The sequence below is a fragment of the Gymnoscopelus braueri genome (assembly GCF_963280865.1).
Source record: "Gymnoscopelus braueri genome assembly, chromosome: 22".
NCBI classification, from domain to species: domain Eukaryota; kingdom Metazoa; phylum Chordata; class Actinopteri; order Myctophiformes; family Myctophidae; genus Gymnoscopelus; species Gymnoscopelus braueri.
In genome coordinates, this window is record NC_137624.1 from 43,509,672 (window position 1) to 43,531,700 (window position 22,029).

Genomic DNA, 22,029 nt, shown 5'->3' on the forward strand with positions numbered 1-22,029 from the left:
ATTGTCTTCATGTAAGTAATCAACTGGGGAAGTTTCATTATGATAACTATTTTTGGGCGGTGAAACCGCCCCTATATGTGAGGTTTGGAAATTGCACCCCCCAACCCTGCACTGTGATTGGCCACCAGTGTACCCCCCTAACCCTGCACCGTGATTGGCCAATCACAGTCTATTCAGGACTGTGATTGGCTAGTGAAACATGACACATGTGCATAGCCCTATAAATAGGACTATGCACTTAAAAAAAACACATTTATGTTTTTTTTATAAACTTTTTTTTTACTTAAAAAAAAACACATTTATGTTTTTTTTTAAGTTAGGGGTGTACAATGGTTGGTCCACAATATTACTTTTCTTTAAGTGAACTTCCATCACTGTGATGACCACTGTGACCACACCGCCCACTTCACACTGGGTGTGATTTTTTAAATTCTGTCATGTTTTCACCTGTCATGTACGTATGGGGAAAATAACAAAATGTGTGATAAATATAAAAAAGCTGCTCCTGTGGAAAGGTTATCATATATTTATTTACTTATATTGACCCTATGAACAATTTATTATAGGTATGGTTTTGCCCACTCTTTCGATAATCATTGCTCAATTTTGGGGCTCTGGCTCATGGACTATCTGTCAAAATCCTGTACAGCCAGTCCTCACACACGCTGCTTCTCTCTCTCTCTCTCTCTCTCTCTCTCTCTTTCTCTCTCTCTCTCTCTCTCGCATGTGTGAGCGGGTGGTGTGGAGTGACTTTCTACGGAGCTTATGCTTTGCTGGTTTGTTTTTTAAAGTGGTTTTTCATTCATTGGTTAGTGTTTAAACCTCGCTGTAAGCAGCGGGGGTTGTGGCTTCTGTGCGCCGCGGCAGTGGCTGCTGCTGTCGGCGTCATGGAGTTCACAAACTTGACAAGGAAACATGGCGTTAAGATCTCGCCAAGTTTCTCTTGTTCTGTGGAAGAGGTCAGCTTGGCTGTAGCAAAGGTGGTGGGAGCGGCGAGTGTAATGTCTGCTGCCAGGATGAATGGTGGAGTGGTGATTTTTGTGGACGGTGTGGAGAAAGCAAACACTGTTGTTGTGAAAGGCGTGGTGATAAAAGACACGTTTGTGTCAGTAGCGTCTCTCACCACACCGGCCACAAAGGTCTCACTGTCAAACGTCCCTCCGTTCATAAGAGATGAGCTTATTGTGAGGGAGTTGACACGATATGGGAAGGTTGTGTCACCAATTAAAAAAGATGCCTTCAGGCTGTAAATCACCTGCGTTGAAGCATGTGGTGTCACATAGGAGAACGGTTTTCATGATTTTGATGGATAAGACCTGGGACATGAGAATAAATTTTAAAATAAAAGTAGAGGGGTTTGATTACACTCTTTTTGCCACAACAGAAAGCATGAAGTGTTTTGAATGTGGGGCGGAGGGGCATTTATTTAGAACGTGTCCAGACGTACAGCCGTCCAGTTCAGCCAGTGCTGCTGGGACGAGTGGTGCGAAAAAAGGGGGCGGGGCTAATCCATGGGGGCAGTCAGCTGCTGGGGGAGAGACAGGGGAGGGGAGCAAGGAGGGAGAGGCTGTGGGACAGGAGGATAGGACTGAGGGGGAGGGGGATGAGAACGGACAGCAACAGAATGGAGAGGGGTTGAATGGTGGTGAATCTGTAGCGGATGAGGTTATTGGTGAAATTGAGAGTGAGGTTGTGAGCATTCAGGAAGGCAGCAGTCCTTGCACCAGTCAGGTGGGGGAGGAGGGGAGTGGGGCAAGGGGTGAGGCTGGAGTAGAAGGGCAGGTGAATGGTGGTGAATCTGTAGCGGATGAGGTTACTGGTGACATTGAGAGTGAGGTTGTGAGCATTCAGGAAGGCAGCAGTCCTAGCGCCAGTCAGGTGGGGGAGGAGGGGAGTGGGGCAAGGGGTGAGGCTGGAGTAGAAGGGAAGGTGGCAACGGATGTGGACATGGGTGGCGGAGAGGACAGTGTAAAGGTGGTGGGAGGGAAAAGAAAGGCAAAACAAATCTTGTTTCCACCAAAACCAAAAAAGGTGACAGAGGATAGAGGTGACAGTCTGGTAGGAGAGGGAGATGAATCCTCTGATGAAAGTTCAGAGACTGAGTTTGGGGGGTGGGAGTGTGGGGCAGCAGAGGAGGAGCCGGTTAACTATAAGTTGGCAGAAAAAAATGTGAAGGGGGTTAAAGTAGCAAGTTTTTTCCCTCGAAAAGAATCATTCATTGTTTCAGCCAAGGCCAATATGAAAAAAAAGGTAGAGGGGCTTTCACAGACCAGGAAACTTATAGGGTAAAAAAGATTCTACAGAAAGTGAACCGCGAAATGGAAAATGATGATGGAAAGGAAACAGTTTAATTTTTTTGTCTTCTTTTTTAGTTGGTCCATACTGTCAATATGGGTGGTTTCCTCTTTTTTACAAATGAGTGAGTTCAGAATTGCCACATTAAACTTTAACGGAGCAAGGGATATGAAAAAAAGGGCAATGTTGTATGAGCTTGTAAAAATGAAAGGTATTGATGTGATGTTGGTGCAGGAAACTCATACTGATGAAAGGAATGAAACGGATTGGAAGGCAGAATGGGAGGGGGAAGTTTGCTTGAGCTCTTTGAAATCAAATAGTGGGGGGGTTGCAATCCTGTTTTCAAAGAGTTTTGCACCCATCACTTATGAGGTTCAGGTTAAAGTGGAAGGGAGACTTATGATTGTTAAAGCAAAGTATGAAAATTACACAATAGTTTTGATTAATATGTATGCACCTGTTGTTGGACAGGACAGGGTACTTTAGATATATATCTACCTGTCTGGTGTGTATCTGGTGTGTATCTACCTGTCTGGTGTGTATCTGGTGTGTATCTACCTGTAAGGTGTGTATCTGGTGTGTATCTACCTGTAAGGTGTGTATCTACCTGTAAGGTGTGTATCTGGTGTGTATCTACCTGTAAGGTGTGTATCTACCTGTAAGGTATGTATCTGGTGTGTATCTACCTGTAAGGTGTGTATCTGGTGTGTATCTACCTGTAAGGTGTGTATCTACCTGTAAGGTGTGTATCTGGTGTGTATCTACCTGTAAGGTGTGTATCTACCTGTAAGGTGTGTATCTGGTGTGTATCTACCTGTAAGGTGTGTATCTGGTGTGTATCTACCTGTAAGGTGTGTATCTACCTGTAAGGTGTGTATCTACCTGTAAGGTGTGTATCTGGTGTGTATCTACCTGTAAGGTGTGTATCTACCTGTAAGGTGTGTATCTGGTGTGTATCTACCTGTAAGGTGTGTATCTGGTGTGTATCTACCTGTAAGGTGTGTATCTGGTGTGTATCTACCTGTAAGGTGTGTATCTGGTGTGTATCTACCTGTAAGGTGTGTATCTACCTGTAAGGTGTGTATCTGGTGTGTATCTACCTGTAAGGTGTGTATCTACCTGTAAGGTGTGTATCTGGTGTGTATCTACCTGTAAGGTGTGTATCTACCTGTAAGGTATGTATCTGGTGTGTATCTACCTGTAAGGTGTGTATCTGGTGTGTATCTACCTGTAAGGTGTGTATCTGGTGTGTATCTACCTGTAAGGTGTGTATCTACCTGTAAGGTGTGTATCTGGTGTGTATCTACCTGTAAGGTGTGTATCTGGTGTGTATCTACCTGTAAGGTGTGTATCTACCTGTAAGGTGTGTATCTGGTGTGTATCTACCTGTAAGGTGTGTATCTGGTGTGTATCTACCTGTAAGGTGTGTATCTACCTGTAAGGTGTGTATCTACCTGTAAGGTGTGTATCTGGTGTGTATCTACCTGTAAGGTGTGTATCTGGTGTGTATCTACCTGTAAGGTGTGTATCTACCTGTAAGGTGTGTATCTGGTGTGTATCTACCTGTAAGGTGTGTATCTGGTGTGTATCTACCTGTAAGGTGTGTATCTGGTGTGTATCTACCTGTAAGGTGTGTATCTGGTGTGTATCTACCTGTAAGGTGTGTATCTACCTGTAAGGTGTGTATCTGGTGTGTATCTACCTGTAAGGTGTGTATCTGGTGTGTATCTACCTGTAAGGTGTGTATCTGGTGTGTATCTACCTGTAAGGTGTGTATCTGGTGTGTATCTACCTGTAAGGTGTGTATCTGGTTTGTATCTACCTGTAAGGTGTGTATCTACCTCTATCTTCTCTTCTTCGGGGCACTTAGACGGCCAACAGAGAAGGCTGAAATTGCATAAGCCCCGCCCTCTCTGTGTTCCTATTGGCTGGGCTTTAAACAGCCATAACTCCAGTTCCCAGCATCAGTGGCGTTTGGTGGATTCTAACGTTGACCGGGGCCAGAACCGGTTTGACGGCTAAACTGTTTTTTTAATGGCCACTCATTAACAATTCGGCCGAATGCAAATGAGCCCCATTTGAAAACAAAGGCGACTTTCTGTGGTCGGCTACAACAGAATAGGGTGAGGGGCTGCTGATGTTGATTTTTAGTTTTTTTCCCCTGGCGGAGTGACGGATCTTGCCCCTACACAGGGACAAGCTGGGTTTACAGACCGGGCCATGGCCTCGTTGGCCCCAATGACGATACGCGCCTGCCCAGCATGCTAAACTTCCAAAACTTGCTAGGTGCACTTAGACGGCCAATAGGGACAGGCTGTAATCGCTTAAGCTATGTAGCCTAACTTTTAAGCTGATTGCCATACAGGCTTGTATCGTGGACAGAACGTTGAGGGCTGAGTCATCGCTGTTTGCAGCTTTAATTATTATTATTTTTTGTATTGTTCCTTTGTTCCTAAATTTCCATAATTTAATTGCCTTTATATTTCCTGTTTATGTATTGTATGTGAAGCACTTTGGTAAACCTGTTTTTGAAAAGTGCCATATAAATAAAGTTTATTATTATATTATAAATGTATGAATATAAATGTATGTACGTAGAAGTTACATTAGACATTATCCACAATAACACACAAGGTTTTCCTGAAGAGGATCTGTACATCTCTAAATGTGCTGTAGCATCAGATAACCAATATGGAATTAATGATAGAACTCTTTGAATCTACACAAACATTACTACATGCCTAATAGTCTTTCTTAGTAACGAGCTCAGTGGCCTTGTGGTTAGTATCCGCCCTGAGACTGGGAGGTCAGGGTTCAATCCCCTGGCCGGGTCATACCAAAGACTATACAAATGGGACCCAGTGCCTCCCTGCTTGGAACTCAGCATCAAGGGTTGGATTGGGTCCCTGTGACATACTAGCATCAAGTCCAGGGGGTGTACTTGTACATTATGTCCAGCAGGTGTCAGGCTGCCTCACACTACAGCAACAGGAGATAGACTCCTGCCCTGTGGGCCACATAGTCCATGAGCCAGAGCCCCAAAATTGAGCCAGATATTGAATATTCCCTTGTTAAAAACCTTTGACTCCAACATGTTAACAAAATGAAATAAGAATGTTGGCTTTGTCCAATGTTCCAATGTTGATTCTGGAAAGTTATGCAAATTCGGGCATATTTTCCTAATGCCTAATTTGCATATTTAAATACACAATTTCAGAAAACTTGTAATACGATAAATCATTGTCTTCATGTAAGTAATGACCTGGGGAAGTTTCATTATGATAACTATTTTTTTAATTTTGTAATTTTTTCACCTGTCATGTACGTATACGGGGAAAATAACAAAATGTGTGATAAATATGAAAAAGCTGCTCCTGTGGAGAGGTTATCATATATTTATTTACTTATATTGACCTATAGACAATTTAATATAGGTATGGTTTTGCCCACTCTTTCGATAATTAAATCTTGTCTGGCTCATGGACTAACATAGCTCAGCAACGCTGCAAGGCTTTTATTAATAGTCTTTCTACTTACAGTGAATATCTACATGGTCTTAAGTGGATTTAGTTTGATCAGTGTTATACATACCAAGTGAAGTGTCCTTTACAGCTGTCTTAATGTTGAGAGATTACACTAAGTGTCCACCAGATGGCGGAAATCAACCACCTGAGGGAAAGAGAGAGCCAAAGAGGGAGAGGAGGGAGGGAGACACAGAGAATTATAATCATGAACACAATTATTAGGCTATGAATATATAAATGTGTGTTCTCCTTATACTTAGAGGGAGAGAGACAGAGTGAAGGAAAGCTGAGAGGGAGACAGTGAAGGACAGACAGACCAAAGAGACGTGCTGTTCACAATATAGTGGGGTTCAACACACACGCACACACATGCACAAAAATATGCAATCTGTGGCCATTTCATTAGGTACACACCTACTACCAGACAGGTACAGCCCTGATTCATCCCCTCATCCTTATAAATGTCTGAATCAATGATGCACCTACTGCACCTGACCTAGTCACGTGACCAGGAAGTAATAAAAGTCTAGTTCCTCCCAGTAGAGAACCATGTTGACTCTGCTGCACATAGATATTAGAAACTTAGATACCTCATTGTAGGCCTCTGCAGTTCATTGGGGCGACTGGTATCGCAATACACGGCTCTTCCGCAGGGAACCTGTCACTCAAAGTGACTACTGGCCAATCACAGCGCTCACAGCGCGTTGACTACTGGCCAATCACAGTGCGTCTTTTCCGGGACTTGTCAGTGCAATGGTTCTCAACCAGTGGTCCGGGAACCACCAGTGGTCCGGGAACCACCAGTGGTCCTTGAGGGGGTTCCAGGTGGTACCCAGCTAAATGATGGAGAGTTGATAACCAAATGGACCCTTATAGATCTTTAAATCTTGAGTATAACATTTCACACTGTCAAGAGTCAAATTGTTAAACATCTGCATTACTTACTAAACAAGTACACAATTAGAGAACGTAAATAATTGTTATTTTGACAACATCTTATCGAACGATAACATATTCTAAGTTTTGGGTGTGAGAGGCTTAAGCTTATCAAACGGTGTTCCGTGACTCAAATGCTGAATAAATAATGGACCTTGATATGAAAAAGGACCATGTCTCTTATTTGAATTTCACAAATAGAGTGTGGAGTTTGCCAAGTTCCAACTAACTAGATGCTGCGCACAGCTGCTGCCTCTCAAAGGGTTAAGAGCTGGGTTACAAAAAGACCCGCCCCCACCTGTCTCTGATTGGCCTACCGAACTTCCGCTTCTGGGACGCACACGACAGCCCTGCGGAAATAGGAAGCGCGCCCGAGATACGAACGCTTCAGAGCCGAAGGAGGCGTCTACCTTTATATGTCTATGCTGCTGCACACCAGTGTTCATAGCTATCTATCTATCTATGACGGGGTTTCCCCCTGTCTTCCAGGGTGAACTCCTGCTAGGCCAAAGCTCATAGTTTTATGAGCTCTAATATCCTTCAACTGTTCCTGCCTAGTCTGCTGTATATAGAATATACTGTGACTGTGAAGTGGTTTACATAAAGTTAGGTGGCAGCTACTGAAAAAATACTGTTGTATGTGTGTATAATATACAAAGATTATATGCAGACATATGCATGTGTACATACACTCATCTTTTCTTTTTTGCACTCTCTTTCTTTTTAAATATCTTTACGGTTTTATCACAATTATTGTTGTTAATATCTATGATGCTGCAATGTCTGAAGGAAGAACAATAAGTTATACTCTTATGTACCTTACACAAGATTTAACGATAAAGCACAACCTTGAACCTTAAGTCAGCTTGTCTAGCACTGAATAGCCTTGTGTAATGCTATCCTTTTGTTTGTTTTATGGCTAATGCTACTCCTGGCCTTTGTTTGGTTTAGGCTGTTGTTTGCTAATGCGAATGGAAATAGTTCTCCTCTGCTCCTTGCATTGTTGTGCTGCACAGTGTACGTGTGTCACTATGGTGTATGTTCTTTTAATGATGATTTGAATACAGCGTGTGCATTATGTTGGTAGTATTAGGGCTGGCAACTATAATGTGTTTTGTTTGTTTCCTTAAAGGGACCAGTCTAGCCACTGTTTTCCACTGTTATTTTACCCTTTTTTTGGTTTGTTGGCTGTTTATTTGATGTATTAGTCATTGGCATTTGAGGTTGAGCTATAGCAGGTTCTAGACATATATTTTAGGTTGTATTGATGGTGATTCTTGAGTTCGCTCTCCTCTCTTTGTGTTTCATTGTGACTCTGTTCAAGGCCGACTCTGCCCTGATACACACAGCCTCCTTTGGTTTTGTGTGTGTGTGTGTGTGTGTGTGTGTGTGTGTATCCATTAAGACCTGAAGCAGATTCTACAAATGTCTTCTAAATCCTAACAGTTGTCTGAGAAACGTATGTGAGAACATTGCGCAGGAAAATAGTCTCTCTATTCAAGAGCGCAACACATTTTAAAACGAGCCACTTATCAAATTTAAAAAAAATGTGTTAGGGGGGAAAGCCAATCTACAAGCTCACAACACATCACAGCATGTTGTGAGACAATAACTGTGACATCATACAGAGGCAGTGGTGGATCCCGAGCGGGCCTAGTGGCCCCAGGGCCAGGGGCGGCCCTCTAGAATAATGGGCCGACTGATATCCACTGTTCCAGAGCCCGAGTCCGACCCTTAATTAAATTAAAACTAAATGGGCCCCCACATAGAGAGCCCCCCGTCCAGCTCTCGTCTATTGAATTTGTATTTTTTGCCCTGTGTCCGTCCGTCTGTCCGTCTGTCTGTCAGCAGCTAATCTCTGGCACCGTTGGCCCGGTCACTGCTAAACTGTGCACACACACTCAGTATCTCTATAGTCATGTGATCAACATGGATCTACCCAATTTCCCATATTCCATCCTGATTGCCTAAGATTGGTTTCCAAAGTTTGCAGGCTTGGTTCGTTTTGAACAAAATGCCTCAAATCATGAACGCAGCATGCAATTTCTGTGAAATATTGCGCGTACATTCCCACTAGGCCGGGGAAGAAATACCATTTTAAAATCAGCTTCATGGTGGCGCTATAACATGTCCGTGTCACGTTTTTACCTATAACTGCACCGATCTGTGTGAAACTTTGCACGCACACTCCCTATAGAGGCCAAGGAAAAACCTTTGCCCTGCATTTTTTGGAACCCCTGTTTTGTTGTGGGTACTTGTGTTGTTGTGGAGCATTTCCTATAACAAAGTATACAGTAGATAGCCTACACCCTACAGTAGTGTCATTGCTGTAACTTGGTATCTGTAATGTGATGCTGTTGCTGCAGGGTGAACCATGGGTATCATATAGTATAATGGATGTCTTTTAGCCGCCCCACCCAAAATCACCGCCAGCCGCTACTGAAACTATGCATATGATAAAGAACTCACACACAACAAAGCGATGACAGCGTTCAACGTTCGCATGATAGAAACAGAAGCAGAACATGACCTGAGGACTGAACTAACCCTAACCATAACCTTAGTGGGGGAACATAGGTCCGGGGAACATAGGTATGACCCCCTGAAGGGAGACGATGCCTCAGTGTCCAATGAAAAGCTTTTATTGTACACATCTGTTCTCAAGAGGATACAATCGTTGCTGTCAGTCAGAAACCTCTTATCTCCATATTTTATATGTCCTACACTTCATCATACTACAGTGTTGCACAAAAGTAGCAAAAATAGCGAATCTACAAGCTCTTGTAGATTGGCTATTTTAGCTACTTTTGATTTAGTTTTAAGTGAAAGTGGTTACAATTTACAATGTAGGCATTTATCAGACTCTTTATCCAGAGTGACAAATAGTAAACAAGGTAAGCACATACATAGAATGTAGAGAGACAGTGTAGTGTGTCAGTAAATTTCCACCTGACAGAGACAAATTGAAAAGCTGTTATAATACAGGTTTATTGTGTTAATAATACAGGTTTATTGTTAATAATACAAGTGCAGGGGATGAACGATCAAGTGACACTGAGATCAGTGGTAATTGTTGTCAGGACCGGTTCCATCTGGTCTGGATGGAGCCCTGAGGCGACAAACCAAGCCACGCCAACACTATAGTTGTGTGTCTATCACACTCACCACTACACAACACTTGTTGTGTGTCTATCACACTCACCACTACACAAAACTAGTTGTATAATTATTACTGTTGGTTCAAAATAATTGAATGGTTTAGCTGATCTTGTGTGATATCATGAACTATCCAGACCTCTCAAGTCATCTGGGGTCAGGTCTACTTTCTGTCCCTAGAATCACAACTAAACATTCAGTTTTTATGCTCCATATATCTGGAACAAACTCCCTGCTGCCACTCTTATTCATTGTCTCCGCCAGGCCGAAAGGCAAGGCCGAGACTATGCAGCTGGATCCGCTCTGACACCAGGCCCAAGACGACGGAGCTAGACGATACCATCCCGGCCCTCCCCAGTGCTTGGTCCCAAGCCGGGGCCAGACCCAAGTCAGCTCCACTCCAGTCCCCTGGACAACGGTCTCCCGGGGTAAACATGGGGCACCCTGCCCCCACTCCCCTCCTCCCTCAACCAAATAAGTACTCCCTCTTTAGCCTGGCGTAGCCAGACTAGATCACTGCATGGATATGAGTCTGGTGCTTCCATGAGGACGTTTTTTTCCCCAAGGGGCGGGATCAAAACAATGGCCCTCGACGCAATTGGTTAGACCTACAACCAACTACCAATTACAGTCTCCCATATTCGAATACTGGGCCCTGATTGGTCACCCACGTCTTCTGGAGCAGGAAATGGATTCTCTATGGAGCGGTGCCAGACCCAAATCGCGAGTGCAATTTTTTTTTGCACTCGCAGATTCGTCTGGTCCCAGGCTACTCCCTCTTGGCCATTGAAGATTTTCCACCAATCCCGACCCCAATGTAACACCCTCGATGTGGCCTCAGGGCTACTGGCTCCCGGACAGGTAAATGACCTGTTGCTGAAGGCGGTGGTCCGACGCCAGTCCGGGGGTCGAAATTCGCTCCAGCTTTCGGCGAAAAAGTGTGTCCCCCTCACGCCGGTCACACATCTCGGCCTTTCACTGCCCCCTCCGTCCCAGCCCTATCCACCCGCCCCCTTAGCCAACAATGTGGATTCCTTGCCTCCATCTACAGTCCTCCCCTTCATACCTCCCTCAGCGGTGATCATTGGTGACTCTATTATCAAGCACACCCGTTTTCCCAACGCAATCACTCAATTCTTTCCTGGTGCCACTATTCCAGCCTTCTAAATAAACTCCCCGGTCTCATAGAGTCACTCCCATCATCTGTCTCAAAACTCATAGTTCATATAGTTGTTATAGATGTTTCTATGGCTTATTGTGCATATTACTTATCATTGCTTCTTTCTTTCGTCTCTCTGCAATCGCTGGCCCCGTATTATCGCTGCTTGCAGCTATATTGTTTTTTGCATTTCAACTTAAATGAGTCTGCATCAAGTGAGGTTTGAACCGGCAAACTTGCAGTCGTGAGGCACTCGCTTAAGGGAGAAGCCATTGGACCAACAGACAAGAACCTGTGAAAAGGGAGATCACACAGATGATACAGTTTCACGCAAATAGCTGAAAAATCCTGGGTTTAAGTGTTTTTCAAACTGCTCAAAATTGCGGACAATCTAAGGGCGGAGCTTACTGGTCAACGTGATACATGTGTTCCTCATGAGTCAAGGCACATGTGTAAGCAGGTTTAATGGCTGTCGGCCAAACGAGGCATGACTTTTGCCTGTTTAAAGTTTGCATTTTCAAAAAATCGCTATAGCGCCCCCCTTTGACCAATTGGAGTAAGATTGGTTTCAGTGATATTTGGAATGACCCTCAACATTACCGCAAAGTTTCAAAGAAATGTGAGTCTGCATGTATGTGTTAGGGGCAGATGAATAATTGTCATAAAACTGCAATATTCATTGGCTCATTAAAGCTTCATTTTTTCACTTATGGAAAATCTTTGCTGCTTGTTTGTCGGCATAGGTCCAAAGTTCATGTGTAAAACGTTTCGTGCAGATTACTCAAAAATCCCAGGAGGAGAGTTTTTCATATAATTCAAAATGGTGGGAGATCTAAAGGTCAGAGGTCAAAAGTCAGAGTGTGAAAGTTGTTCATCATGAGTAGACGCATGTGTGTATTGAAGTTTCATGGCTGTAGGTCAAACAGGGCATGAGTTGTACCTGTTCAAAGTTGGCATTTTACTATAGCGCCACCTTTTGACGAAAGATTGTGAGAATTATTTCATGATAGTTTTTCATGACCATCTACCATATGGCCAAGTTTCGTAAAAAGCGATAGCACGGTTCAGCCAGAACTGCGAAAAGTGGCAGAAACGGAATACTGCCAATCTTAAAACAGGTCCAGAGCTGAGCTCTGGCCCCGTAATAATGGAAACCCTCCTTTCACAGCCTAGGACGTCCTCCAACGTAAAAGTTATCTCACCTCTGATCAAAGTCAGGTTCCTTCACATTAAACTATTGTGACACTGCATTCAATTAAAATCCTGGCATGCCTTCATTAATCACTCATCATGTAGGCCTAAATATTTTTTGTCTCTCGTTTCCTTGTTACAGTGTTCAATGTGTTTTGGTAAGATGATTATTTTGCATGTCCGTGGCAAAAATGAAATATTAATGAAAGCTGCCATGGTGATGACCCCTGGCCTGTGACTGCAGGCAGAGTCATGCAGTCATGCCTTATATGGGGATTGGTGGGGCGGCTATCTATGGTAATTAGGATTAACTGGCACACCCCTTCAAGTTACGAGGATTGGAATTCATCATCATAAGAACATAAGTTACGAACAATTCTGCCTTTCTAGAACGTTTCATGAATCTGACTCCAGTTCTCTTAGGAATAAATATAAGAGGAAACATTAGTAACTTAAAGCTGCATGAGGTCCATTGTTAGTACCAGTTACTACATTAGCAAACCAGTGTCCTGGTTTGAACTCAGGTCTCTCCCGCTCGTGTCGCCTTCCTAAAACGATAAGCAGTGGTGGACAGTAACTAAGTACTGTACATTTACTTGAGTACTGTGAGTACTGTACTGAAAGGGATATTTCACTTTCAAAAACACTTTTGGTAATTTTATCATCTACTCAGGCCTTTGTGAACCCCCCAGACAGTTTTTAAGTTGTTTGATTAATTATTTCGATATTTGATATTCATTTTATCAGACACGCCCCCTTCCTATACAAACCCATTGTAACTTCAAACTCCATTTTAACCATGTCAGATTCATCAAAAACACCCGTCCTTGGTTCTGGTGACTCACCCTGCCCTCCTAATGCGTGAGGGGGCCGTGTTTTTCCGATTACTTTTTTCATTTATTTTATTTACATTTTTTATTGTATTCTATTTTTTTTCATTTTCCCCAAAAAATATCAAAAATAAATGAAAAAAGTAATTGAAAAAACACGGCCCCCTCACGCATTAGGAGGGCAGGGTGAGTCACCAGAACCAAGGACGGGTGTTTTTGATGAATCTAACATGGTTAAAATGGAGTTTGAAGTTACAATGGGTTTGTATAGGAAGGGGGCGTGTCTGATAAAAATGAATATCAAATATCTAAATAATTAATCAAGCAACTTAAAAACTGTCTGGGGGGTTCACAAAGGCCTGAGTAGATGATAAAATGACCAAAAGTTTTTTTGAAAGTGAAATATCCCTTTAAGTAATTTTTTTCTAGTATCTGAACTAGTATTTGCATTTTGGGATATATTGCACTTTTGCCTCCACTACATTTCTAGGAAGGGGAAAAAGTAAATTATGAATTAACCACTGAAGCCCGATTTCAAATATAGTGAAATGGCAGAAAACTGACTCCTATAGTGTCCTGGTTTAAACTGTGGTTTCCCCCTCGTGTCGACTTTCTAAAACAGCAAGAAGTCACTTCTTTCCTGATCAGCTCATTCCTGAGAGGACCAGGTTTCAAAGAAACTCACTTCAAGGGAAAGACTCAACTCAAAGGGTTGTATAGGCCCTAAGAACAAGAGGAGCGCTGCAGAGTTCTTAAAGTCTGTGTAAGATAAAGTCAGTGTAGGAAGGGAAGGGTTAGAACAAAGGGGGAGTCTTCAAAATAAAATGTAAGTTTAAAAGCTTAAATATAAAGGCTATATATCATCTTTGAACAATAAAAACATGTTTGGGCCTTTTATGGTCTTCTTCATGGCATGCATGGTCAAACTGAGTGCTGATAAAACAATGACACGTTTCGGCACATAGGCCTTCCTCAGCGTTTTTACTCCATGTTTCTCCACACACGCTTTCCTCCTCAAGTATTCAAAAGTACAAATTACAAAGTACATTTTCCTTTTTAAATATCAATACATTGCTGTATTGAACTGTATTTAGATTTTTTTTTGTTAAAGAATCTTAGACATTTTCAGAAATAGTGAAAATATAGCAGATCTACAAGCTCACAACGGGTCGCACTGCAACGCGATGTGAGCTTGTAAATCTGCTGTTTTCACCAAATTTGAATTAGGGTTAATTAGTGGTTAATCCATGATGCATTCCTTTCTAGGAATGTAGTGGAGTTAAAAGTACAATATTTGTGTGAAAGTCAAAAGAAAAATAATGCTAAAAATGTTTGACTTCAGTAGAGTACTCGAGTACATTGTAAAGGTCCTTACACACCGGGTGCGATTTTTTCATGCGAATAATACGTTTTTTTCAGTCAATGCAAGCTTCCTCATCAGTTTCGCGGAGCGAAAAAGCGTCTTTTATTTATTAGGTAGTAATGACCTTAAAGGTCATTACACACCGGCGATTATGCGAATATACTCAAAATTCGGACTTGTTCCGAATAAATAAAAGACGCTTTTTCGCCCGGTGGAAGCTTGCATTGACTTTATTCGAATGAAAAAAATCGCCCCCTGTGTGTAAGGACCTTTACTGTTCACTGCTGTTCAAAACACACTCTCCTCTTATACACACAAAAATAAAGGTACCAACTGGAACCAAAATTGGTTACATATAAAAACATATAAGATACATATAAAAACATATTCTTATAAATATAAAAAAAAATCTGACCGAGTTTCTGTTTAAAATAATGTTTTATACAAATTGGGTTTGGGTAACAAAGCTGCAGGTCCCTTTCACAACGAGTCTTAGTTCTTGGACCTTGCAGACCTCCATTTTTCAATACTCAAATCAAATCTAACTTGATTTGTGAAGCACGTTTAAAACAACCATGGTTGACCAAAGTGCTGTACAAGTTCAAATCTAAATTCAAAATAGCTAAAAGATGCAAGAACACGACAGAAAACATTACACAGATAAAAGACAAACAGACAAAAATCAAAAGGTCAACTAGGCCTAAACACCAGGGAGAAAAGGTGAGTCTTAACTGAAGATTTTAAAAACGTCCTTGGACTCCACAATAATTGGTCTGTATGTTGTTTATCATATTTTTTTAACATTGAGTCCTATTGTCTATGTCCATGACCGTCTATTGTACAACATTTGTCAAAATCATTATAATAATTGTAATAATAATAATAATAATAATAATAATAACAATAACAATAACAATAACTATAATTAATAATAATAATAATTATGATAATAATAATGCAGTATTATTATTATCATAATTATTATTATTATTACTTTTTTCTTTCTACTCACTCTTGTCAGAAGTTTCCAAAACAAAACGTCCGTCTTCTGTCTGTCTTTCTTCAGTATGTCTCTTCTCTTGTATATAATTTTACCGTCACTTAATTTATCAACTTTTAAAGTGAAAACAAAAAATAAGTTTTAGCAGAAAAGCACAACATGTACACCTGTACCTCAGAATGAAGGGACAGTGAGTGGGGTGACAAAGTGCAATCTCTTAAAAAGACTTAAAAAAGGGAGGCACCTCTTCAGATCACATGTTCTGTGTGTGTGTGTGTGTGTGTGTGTGTGTGTGTGTGTGTGTGTGTGTGTGTGTGTGTGTGTGTGTGCGTGTGTGTGTGTGTGTGTGTGTGTGTGTGTGTTTGTGTGTGGGCAGACAGACAGACAGACAGACAGCCACACACAGTGCTGTCACTGTCAGTCATGGAGGGGGCGGGGTTGTTTCTGGAAAATGATCTGTCTATCTACCTTAGGGTGTTTTTGTTTTTTGAAAATATCCAAAACAGATCTGTTCAGAAGGATCCATTACAAAAAAAAGCAAAGGAGGGCAGAAGTGGACAAGTAAAGCTTTTTGAAAAAGAAGTGTTTCAAAGTGTCCAAAAATAACAATATATCCTGCCACAATAATTGACAAGCAAATTCATGGAGTCCACATGATTGCATGTGGAGGCTCTCCAAGCAGACACATGGCCCAACTAACTTCAAACTTTTCACAAAAATTCCTCAATATTCTGCCTCCCAGCATACCTGCTTCCCATACCTTTACTGCGCTTGCAGGATGTACAATTAATATCAAACGCATTATGCCCCAATACTTATGCAAATCACTTCGCTAAGCTCGCAATTTACTTCCGGATGGTTCTTTTAACAGCCAATCGTCATCATCTGCGACAAAAACTGAGCACCTTCATTGCCACATCCGTGAAACGGTCAAGAAACAAGCGCTGCCGTGGTCTATGCAAACGAGCCCCAAAAGCGCGCCCAAATAAGCCCAAAATCGCTTATACAAAAGGCAGCCCTGGTAACGCAGGCTACGCCAATCATGTGTGAGAGATCTACAGGCTATGGGGCAGAGACGCTATGTGCCACACACCGTATCTTAGCAACAACGAAAGCACGAACTCTCATTGGTCGTGTCATGCTAAGGGCAGTTTCCAGATAGCAGCATCCAATACTCGCTCAGACACAGCTCGCTGCCGTCATCACACACAGTCAGACGCAGTAACGGCAGGGCTCTGTGATAGTTGGGCGAGCTGAGCTGGACAGCACAATCACCCTCATTTCTCTAATAAATCGCCCTGTCATTCATATTGTCAAGACTTTTAGGTCACTCTAGCTTGCTACTAATGTAACGAATGTTTATGTCCACTGCTGTGATAGCGTTCGTTGTATTTGAATGGTTAGTGGCCAAGGGTGCTTAACATGAGCCGTTAGCATGCGGCTAACGCTAACGCACTTTCACCGTAGCATGTAGCTAACGCTAACGTGGTTGTCGTGGCTGTGGCAGCTGTGAAATCACTTTGTCAACAATGAACGTTAGTGTGGTGAATGTTAATATTGCTTCTCAGTTAGTACATTGTACATGGTGTATTGTGTGGGCTTGTGTGCCTTGTGGAGAACTATGTGTAGCTCCACAGTAACTCCAGTAACTAACATAATGGCAGCTCCGCCCCATGTGATGCACGGTTAGGCTGCATTAGGTTTTCAGATACTTTCGGTCATATTAGGGGAGAGTCAGTGAGAGCTGGATAAACGAGGTAAAATGTGTCAAATGGAGTCTGTACGGCTGTCGATAAATGAAAACATGACGTCGGTGGGAGAGGAGATATTGTGTGTTTGTGTGTCTACTGTAGCTACGGAGTAGCTACAGTAGATTGTCACCTGACTCACCTGCCCAGAGGGGTTTGAAGAATCAAACAGACAGACATTGACAGCAGTTCCTCTGGACATTGTTTGATTAGGCTGCAAAATAAATAAGTTGGCATGTTGATCTACTAAAGCCTACTTGGCAGAATATGATGTGATGCTACAGTACACACCTGGGTATTTGTCTATGAAAACACTGTGACTTAAATTATGTGACTTAAGTGTGTGTGTGTGTACACAACCCTAAGGCTAATAATTTAAGGATTTAAGGATTATGGATATGTCTACCTGTCTGTCTATCGTTGACTCTGAACAGGATGTTTTCTTGTTGTTTCCACATAGCATGAAGGTGCACATTGTTCTCACGGTGCTCTTTGCTCTCCTGGCTGGAACTGAAGCAAAAGCAGCAGCTAAGGGTAAGCAAAACCACAGTACAAATATCAGGAGCAAACTTTTACCTCCAGTATGAGGGCCAAGCAATGCAATATGCAATGTTGCACAGAATGCACACACACACACACACACACACACACACACACACACACACACACACACACACACACACACACACACACACACACACACACATGATGATGTTCTCTTCTGTACAGATGTACAAATTATGGTCTTTGTTTTGAATTGGTATTTACTGTAAATTTGAAATCCATTTTCAGTTATTCACTGGAGATACTCATGCTAACCACTGGTTGAAGACAGTCATCATTTATGTGTTTTTTTGTTAATTTAAGAGCAGTTAAAACAGGTCGGTCAAATTGGACCCGGAACACTGAAATAAGGGGGGTGTAGCGAACACAGCAGGAAGAAATGAACTTACTCGAACGGTCTTACAAACAACTGTTATTAACGATTAATTGTGTTTTTGGCAATGGACATTGGAGCATATAAATACGTGTTTGCCTGTTAGGTTTTTTAAACATAAATTGCACGGGACACATATGGCAAATAACTTAAAATCCACAAAGAAAAAACTGAAAATGACCAGTACCAATAATAAAATAAAATAAAAAAGTACTATGGCCAATATAGGCCATATTATACTTTTTTTTCTCTTTGTAGATCTTCTATTCCCACTATTTTTTAAATGTTTGAAAACATCTGGACATTTTTCAACATGGAAACGATTCTGATATTTCTGACGATTATCTCAGATAATTGTGATTATATCTCAAATATTTACAATTATGTAATAATTGTGACAGACCTATGAAGGTTTAATGGAGAGGTTATGAGAACAAGGCTGTGTGAAACTCACTGAATCTGAAGAAAAGTCTTCCTGCTCAAGTTGGTATTTGTCTATTAAGTATTTAGTGCTTGTATGTCCACTTTGCAAATATAGTTATTTTTTTAAATGTCATGGAGGCCATGAAGGCCATGGCCCCTCAGCTTGGCCTTCTGAATAGAATTCAAATTATGTTCAAATATAATTTCCAGTGTTTGTTCTAAACCAGTGCTTAGCAAACTCCTAGGGGTGCTTGCAGGGGGTTTACAAAATTGTGAGGGAAATAGCATTTAAAAAAAACTAAATACACGATTCAATTTATTCTGTAAACAATACAATGTAAAATAGTGTGAGACATGAGTATAAAGTGAGAAAGAGTAACTATTGTTCACTACGTGTGTGGCATGTCATTTATTCTTATTGCACACAAATTAAAATCATAGAGGGTACTTCAGTTGAACCCTTGAGGTCCACTGTTCAGAAAAGGCTGAGAAACCCTGAGAGTATTCTATTTGTTTGCAAATGGATAAATAAACCACATTTTCTTCTTAGAACTTTGGCCTCCCAATATCCAATTGATTTCAACAAAGTAGCTACAGTAGATTGTCACCTGACTCGCCTGTTTAAACAGGTTTGAAGAATAAAACAAACTGACATTGACCGCCGTTCCGGACATTGTTTGCTGCAAAATAAATACGTTGGCATGTTGGCACTACTGTACTGCTTAATGAATGCCATCATATTGTTTGTCTATGAAAGCACTGTGACACACACACCCCTAAGGCTAATAATGTAAGGATATAAATGACCACCACCACATAAGACCAGCCAAACATCAGCAGAATCAGCAGTTATTTCATCTGAAAGGACACACTTCAAATTACTGGAGGTACGTTTATAACATCTCACAAGTTTCTTTTACTTTCAGCGAATCGTCTGTTTCTGTCTGCTTAAATTTGACTTTGCTGTTAAATATCTTAAAAGGATCTCTGGCTATTAGGCTAAGCTAAATAGGCCTTAATACATTTTAATTGCCCTCTATAACAAAAATTTAAACATTAACAAACCTTAAATATTGTATTTATTTTAGAAACAGTTCATCTTTTACTCAAGAGGGGCAATGCCCGTCACAAGTTGATGATGTTATTTTCCCATGTGTCCAACCCTATGGAATTTATGGAATGCTTGTGCAAAAAACATTTACAATATTTATTTGATACTCATATTAAACTTAGGAAGTATTAAGTGTTTTTTCTTTTTTTTCTTTCTATTTTCACATGCATTCCATAAATTCCATAGCGCTGGACCACACATGGGCAAATGACATCATCAACTTGCGACGGGCATTGCCCCTATTGAGTGAAAGAAGAACTATTTCTAAAATAAACAAAATATTTAAGGTGTTATTAATTTTCCATTTTAGTTATAGAGGACAATTATAATGTATTAAGGCATATTTGGCGTATTAGCCAGGGATCATTTTAACAGAGTAGCCTACATTTGCTTTTCCTTCATCATGTGATCGTTAATAATGTGTTACTTCTTCTTCTAATTATTATTCCTCATTGATGTGGTTAGCTGTAATAATGACTTTGTGATGTCTTCATGAAAACATTTTTGTTGTTGTTATTATTATCATCAGCATAATTTATTGATGAAAATTTGTAACTTTTCATGTGGTTTCCACAGAGGATGAAGGTGTACATTGCTCTCACGGTGCTCTTTGCTCTCCTGGCTTTAACTGAAGTAAAACCAGTAGCTGGGGGTAAGAAAAACCATAGTACAAATATCAGGTGCAAACGTTTTCCTCGATTACTGAACAATTATAAAAATGTGGAGGCCATGGAAACAACTGAGCAGAGTGCAGATGGATTGTGGATATGGTATCTATCTCTGTATTACAGTATGTTGCATATGCAAAAATTCAGTTATGACAAATGTTTGCCATTTTTTGTAAGCAAGTTTCATGGTGTTTCATGACAAATGCCTGTTCAGAGTTTGCATTTTCAAACGATTGCTATAGCGCCCCCCCTTTGGTCCATTGGAATAAGATTTGTTCCATTACTGTTTGACATTACCCTCAACCATAATGCAAAGTGATTCAAAATTGTGACAATATTCATTGTTTCATGGAGGCTTCATTTTGTCATGTACAACCTCCAACTGGAACTTTAGATCCAAAGTCTGTGTGTACAAAGTTTGGCAGCTCAAAAATGGGAATTTAACTGTTTTACTTCACTAGTAAGAGACCACACCTTCTGCTCGAGTTAAACAGTATTTATTGAATGGAATGAGATGTGCAGTATGTGTATTGATGAGGAGCCCGAGGTGGGGCGAGACTCAGGGTGGGGGTGTAGTCTCGGGAGCCAGACGACCATGGTTGCTCGGCCCTGGAGCTGTCTGTCGCCTCTGCTCCGAACGCTACCCCCCCCCGGGGCTCCTGGAGGAAAGAAGGTAGAGATGCTAGGAGAGCAAAAATAATGGAGGAATGTTGGGGAGGAGGAGGGCATTTTTGAGTAACGCAAGCGAAATCAAACAGGTAAGTGATACAATCGCAGGTGTATTTATACTGTAGTGATTGCTACGTGGATTGGCTGAGAGATAAGCAGTGCAGGTGAACTTGATCATGAACGTGAGTGGCTGAGCAGAGGGCGGTCTCTACTCCCGAACCTACGTTGAACACAACTACATTTCACTAGTAAGAGACCACACCTTCTGCTCGAGTTAAACAGTATTTATTGAATGGAATGAGATGTGCAGTATGTGTATTGATGAGGAGCCCGAGGTGGGGCGAGACTCAGGGTGGGGGTGTAGTCTCGGGAGCCAGACGACCATGGTTGCTCGGCCCTGGAGCTGTCTGTCGCCTCTGCTCCGAACGCTACCCCCAAAAGGCTACATCGGTTTGTGGAGATGACCAGAGGGTCTAGGCGGGCAGCCACTTAGCCCGTATCGGAGATCTGGATCTCTAATATTAGCCGAAGTGGGCTGCTTGGGAGATGAGCTGATGGAACGCTGCCCCCAAAAGGCTGCGTCGGTTGTGGAGGTGTCTAGGCGGGCAACTGTCACATGATTCCTCCTGTCCTTGGACCCTCGGTCGGGCGAGGAAAAACTCCCACCGGGAGGGTCGGGTGGAAGAAACCTCGGGAAGGATCACGAAGGAGGGGACCCCCTTCCGGGGCGGACAGGCTAGGAATATGCGGCAGTTACAGGCGACCCAGAGTGATGTGTGCGTGGTGCACGTCTTGGATGTTGGTCCGTATGTACGAGTGGTACGCCTGGGAGGACCACCGTCCGAGGATGCGGACCAGATGGTCCGGGAGGCCTTGCCGGGATGCGGTGGTGGCGGCGCCGATCCGGAAGGAGACCGGAGTATAGTTGGGGCGGGAGGCCGGAAAGGGAGAGGACTTGACGGAGGTGGTGGTGGAACCAGGAACGGGTGACGATTGAGCCGGATTCCGTGATGAAGAGG